General features: G+C 50.9%; 1 protein-coding gene across 1 annotated transcript in view; it reads right to left on the reverse strand.

Annotated features, from left to right (window-relative positions):
- CARD11 (caspase recruitment domain family member 11) overlaps positions 1 to 5410 on the reverse strand; it is a gene marked incomplete at its 3' end in the record, with an annotated part of 108141 nt that extends 102731 nt beyond the window's left edge. The window contains exon 1 of the mRNA XM_081300267.1: positions 5276 to 5410. The remainder of the gene's footprint in view (positions 1 to 5275) is intronic.
- Positions 5411 to 6000: the final 590 nt, after the last annotated feature.

A 6000-nucleotide genomic window follows, 5' to 3' on the forward strand; every position in this document is an offset into this window, starting at 1 on the left:
AGACAGAGTCTCACTGAGTTCCTTAGGGCCTCAATAATTTGCTGAGACTGGCTTTCAACTCGAGATCCTCCTGTCTCAGCCTCCTGAGTCGCTGGGATTATAGGTGTGTGCTACCATGACTGGCTTTATGTTTAAAATTTGTGAAGTGTACTGTGTGCTATATCTTAATTTAAAAACCCAGATTTCTCACTGAGGGGTCCCCCAGTTTTGCCTTTTAGCAGGAACACTGAGGCCTGTGATTCCTAGCATGGCCCTCTTATTAGGACAAAGCAGAAATGAGAGTCCACTGTAAGAAGAAACCACCTTTTGCATGAAGCTGGGATTCTGGAAAGCTAAGACTCCTGGTTAACAAAAAATGCAAACAAGAGACAAAGATACAAAATAAGTTTTAAAAATTTCCCTTCCCAGCCACTGAGCTCCCTCCCCCAGAGGTCCCTGGCATAAATAGACTCTTATAAGTACTATTGTTTTCTTCCAGAAACTCATTGAGAAGAAACACACTTGTGATGTCTGCATCCCCACAGACCCGCTTCATCCTCATTAACGACCTCACAGAATCCCACTGTGCAGATGGACCTTGCTCTGGAGGAGCATTTCTGCCCTTTCAAGCTTTTGTCTGTAAATAAACAACACTTGCACGAACATCTGCATGTACAAATCTTTGCATGCTTGTATGTCCTTAATACAGTCTCTTAGAAGCAGAGTTCCCATGCCAGAGGGTTTATTCATTTACAATGCTGGTAAACATCATCAGATTGTCCATATGTAAGAATGCTTGCCTGTCCTTCCCTTGCCAACACCAGGTTTCAAATTTGATGAGTATTGCCAGCCTAAAAGTTCAAAAAATGTAATGTCCCTCTTTTATCACTTCACATTGATTTAAGCATAACAGAAGCATGTTGACTTGTTCATATTATACTCGTTTGCATCCTCAGCCATTTTCCCACTGCCCTGAATTCTCTAGTTCTGGGGTTGATCAACTATCACGGAGGGTCCATTCCTGCACCAGCTGCACTGTGTTGGACCAGCGATGGCCACACTCTCTCCATCTGTGGCTTGCAGAGTTGAGTTGCTTCGACAGAGACCATCTGGCTCATGAGGCCTAAAATATTTACTATTTGGGCCTTTCAGGAAAAAGTTTGCTGATTCTGGTATCTATGAGATTGACAAGTGTTCGTAATAAATTAGGGAAATAGCTCTTGGTTCTGGGTATTCAGTTTTGCTTTTAACTCATCACCCTATTCCACCTCCTAGTCTCAAAATAACCAAGTCAGAAGCACAACTGAAAAGCAGAAGCTCCCGGGGCGCCATGACACATGCGGTACATTTAGAAACATGGTTGGTGTTAATTTAGGGAAGGTATTTTTATACCCACTTTATACATGTGATTTTGCTGAGGTCACACGGTCATGGGTGATTGCCTGGTTCCAAGTACATAGATCTTTCCAGAATAGTATCTTACCTCTTAGGCATGAGGGCCACATCAGGAGTGGCAGGCGCTGCCTTTGATACCCTCAGGGCACATGAAGTTCTGAGGGATAGAACACGGGGGAGTCCCCACTCTGTCCCTGTCAAACTTATGAGTAAAGGCCACACCTCCCTGAGACAGAGGGGTCAGGAGGATGACATGCTGCACACAGAAACAAATGGGGAAGGCTGGAGTCCTCCCGGGGGACTGGACACACCTTTCTGGCTCTCAGGCCTGTGAGGAGCATTGCCCACTGAATAGTGGTTGCAGGGTCCAGAGGTTGAACAGATGTGCTTATGGGCACTGGAGGCAGGAAGAGGGAGCAGATGCCAAGCAAGAGGAAAGCTTTTATTACCCCCTGGCACTGGGCCACGGATACCCATCACACAAATCTGACAGTGACCATTATAATCTTTGAGCCCTTGAACCAATCACAGCACCAAAGATTACTCCCCAATAAAACCACTGACCCAGAGAGCAGGTCCCTCAAGGAGAGTGAGGGGCAGCCGGAGGGCATGTTCTTTACATGTAGCATGTACCAGCCATGTCTTTCCCATGTGGTTCTGCCTGGATGAAGAGGCTGGCACCCAGGAATCTGCTCTTTGTAATTTTTCTTTAGGGACAGGTAGCTCCATGGTAGAGCACGTACCTAGCCCATGTGAAGCCCTGGGTTTGATCCCAGCATGGCAAAAAGAATAAGAAAAAAAAACCTGTAATTTTATTTTATCAGAAAAGTATTTTTAAGGGGTTTTCTCAAAAGTTGTCTTTCCCGGGCTGGGGATGTGGCTCAAGCGGTGGCGCGCTCGCCTGGCATGCGTGCGGCCCGGGTTCGATCCTCAGCACCACATACCAACAAAGATGTTGTGTCCGCCGAGAACTAAAAAAATGAATATTAAAAAAAAAAAATTCTCTCACTCTCTCTCCTCTCTCACTCTCTTAAAAAAAAAAAAAAGTTGTCTTTCCCTTTTCTTTCTGTTCTCATATTTCAATTAAACCAAATATATTCTAGAACAGTTGGGTAGTGTAGCCACAGCAGCAAGAAGAGGATATTCACAGGATAGAACATCTGCTCTGATTTTCTTCAATTCTCAAAATTCTACTGTAAGACTGTGAAACTGAGGCTGAGCCACACTAAGCAAGGAGGTCCTCTAGTTGGTCTGTCGGGGGTGGGGAACAGGCACTGTATCCCCAGGTCTGGCCTCTGGAATCCAACCTCTGATCTCAGTAGCAATTGCCAAAGCAGTAATATTTTGTATTTTCCTCATTTTATGCCTAATGCCTTGGGCAAGGCTGAAAACAACTAGCATTAAAATCCCGATTCCATTAGAGAAATGATGTCAGAGAGCACAAGGAATGACAAGTCTGTCCAAGGCCACACAGCTAGGACAGCTCCCAGACCTGAAAGGAGGCAAGCTGACCCCTATCACTTCTTCCCTCCGCCATGAATACACGCATCTCTCCGTTTCTCAAATCTGGCTTTGCAAAACTACCACAACCCACCCCTGCTGAGTCAGGGTGGCCATCTGGGGCTTAACCCCCCTCCTGTTGACCAGACAAGCTGTTTTCAAAACAGAGAGAACAGATGACAGTTTTGGACACAGATTGGAGGGGGCTTCATTGTTCAGCATTTGATGAGCCCTTTCATAATCGTCATCAGAAAATCAGGACTTGATGAGGTCTCACATATACACTGTACTATAAAGACCTAACATCACAGGAAACTCTTCATCTCCACCACCCCTACCCTGCAGACACACATCCCTTCTGGCCTAGGAAGAAGTCTCTAATGGGAAGGGTGGGGGAGCACCACATATGAAGGTGCAGAAAGAAGTCGAGGCCTTCCTTCCTGCACAACAGCCTGGAGCCTTTTCCTATGATGGCCTTCCAAGCCCTGCCATCTCCCACACACCCTCTGCCAGCCTCTCTCCTCTGAATTCTTTCCCATCTAGTGTCCTCAGCTGCACTGCCATCAATGCACCCAACCTGTGCAACAGAACCTCCTTAGATGAGGACCCTGTGCTTCCCACACAAGGCTACCTATGTAGTGAGCACTAATTGGTTCAAATATACATTGTTGCCTTCATGAGAGTTAAATCTAGAGGTTATCACATAAAGGGTGGGTGAAGCCAGGCATGGTGGCACAAGCCTATAATCCCAGTGGCTAGGGAGGCTGAAGCAGGAGAATGGTGAGTTCAAAGCCAGCCTCAGCTGCTTGGCTGGGGATGTGGCTCAGTTGTTTAAGCACCTCTGGGCAATCCCTGGTACCAAGAATAAATAAAATGTGTTGTCTCCATGAATTGGAGCACTACTCAGGCCAAGTAAGGAGACAGGCAGCAACGTGGATGGATACACCTTCAGGACAGAATGATCAGGGAAGTAACCAGATACAAAAGGTCAAACACTGATGCCACCTCAGTGAGGTTCCCAGACCAGTCAGATCCACAGAAAGTGCAATGCTAAGGCCTGGGGGTGTGGGGAAAGAGTTGCTGTTTAGGAAGATGGAAAAGTTCTGGAAGCAGATAGCATCCATGACTGCACAACAGTGCGAATGTACTTAAGGCCACTAGACTATCCACTTAAAAGTGGTTGAAATTGTTATTTTTATCTTATGTATATTTTGCCACTTTTTTTTGTTTTTAAATCACTTCAAGGATCACTCATGTGCAGACTACTTGGAGCGGGTAAGGTACCACCCTGCCTTTCTGATTCCTGCCTAATAAAATCTATTCAGGTGCAAACCATTTCGCTGAGATGCCCTGGGAGCACGGCTGGCCCAGGTGGAACTATCTGCACTGTACAGATGCCTTAGGGGTGGAGGCAGCCGGAGTTCCCGCAAAGCACAGCAGTGGAGAAGGGGAGCTGAATTCCTGTCCTCACATTAATTCCCGCTCCCAGGATTTCCGGCACACATTATGCACCGTTAGGCACTAAATAAAGGTTGAATGACAGACCAACTTTTTCCTCCCTTTCTGGTAGATTGGTAACTTTATACCTTCAAGAGAAGCGGTAAGTGTCAGGAGAAATTTTTTAAAACTACTAATCAAAGGGTTGGAGACCAGGCAGAACGTACAGAGGTCAGTTTTGTCCAAGACCCAGTTGGTGCAGGCGGCCCTCGGCTGAGACTGCAAGGAGTGACAGAAAGGCAGCAGCTCAGGTGACGTCCTGACCCAGCTGAAGGCTGCAGCCCACAGTATAACTCTGTGTCCAGGGGACCCCCTGCAACTGTGCTCGGTACCCCTAAGGGCCAGAAAAGCCCTTCCTGTCTCTCAGCAGAGAGGGCGCCGCAGAGCGCCCACGGGAGCATCTGGGAGGTGACTTCAGGCTGGGGCCACCAGGGCCCTCTCCTGCACGCCGACCATCCCCCCCTCCTCATTCGCCCTCCTCGGCCCCCTCTGCGCGGCTTTGGACGTCCCCGTCCCAGCCTGAGCCGCGTGGGCCCCACCTTCTCGGGAGCCTCTGAGTCAGGCTGGGCTGTTTGGAAACTGTCTGGAAACTTCCGGTCCTTCAGGTGCCTGCGCAGGTTCTACTCCCGCCTCCGGGGCAGGTGCACGGGGGCGCTCGCCGGCCGCTGCCTCCGGTCCCCCATTCATCCCCGTCCTCTCTAAGGAGCGCGGGAACCTGGCCAGCGGAACCCCCCGAGGCTGTCAGGGACCTGGAGGAGACCCGGAGACGTAACAGGAGGAAGCAGCGGCGGGGAGGGGAGAGGGAGGAGAAGGTGGGCGAGGAAAGGGTGGGCCCCTCCGGTCCCCGCCGCCAAAGCCCGCGTGCCCCCGCCGCGTCCCCTCCCGCGTCCTCCCCTTTGCCTACCTGGGCGCTCATGCTCCGCGGGCGCGGACGCCTCCTCCGCGCAGGCCGCCGGCTGCCTCCCGCGCCCGGCGCCCACTGTCCCGCTGCCCGGCCGCAGGGGCTGGCGCGGCCGGGGCTGGAGTCCGGAGACCCGAAGAGGCGATGGGAGCAGAAAGGAGAGAAAGTGTGTCATAGGCTGGGAGGGGCGGGGGAGGGAAATGCAAAACCCGACAGGAAATGAGACTAAAAAAATGCAAAAGGTTAGAAAAAGAGATAAGGAAGAGGGGGAGGGGCGGACTCTGGTCCAAGGCTTTGGAGGGAGGGCGGGGAGGGGGTGGGGCGGCTCTGGGGTGGGGCACTGCAGGGACAGACTTATGAGGGTCAGAGTGGGGAGACCTAGGGGTACCCATGGGGCCAGGGCACCTGCCTCAGCTGGAGTGAAGGGCCCAGCCTGGGCTATCAGGCCCCATCAGCCCAGAAAACCCACGGATCCAGGTGTGGCCTTGGGAGGGACCCCCCTTTCTAAGTTTCTCAAGGCCCTGATGGGCCATCCCAGGCAGGGGTCCTCTGGGAGAAATCAGATCCTGAGGAATCCCAGACTTTGCAGGGAGGGGGTACAAAGGAATGGGAAGCAAGGAATCCTGCTCTCCAAGTCCCTTTCCTCTCTCCAGCCCTCATTCTGGAAGCTTCCTGGGGCATGCCTGCGGGTCAGCACCTCTCTGGAGGACCTCTCACATCCCTCCTGG

The sequence above is a fragment of the Spermophilus citellus genome (assembly GCF_964194105.1).
Source record: "Spermophilus citellus genome assembly, chromosome: 6".
NCBI lineage: Eukaryota > Metazoa > Chordata > Mammalia > Rodentia > Sciuridae > Spermophilus > Spermophilus citellus.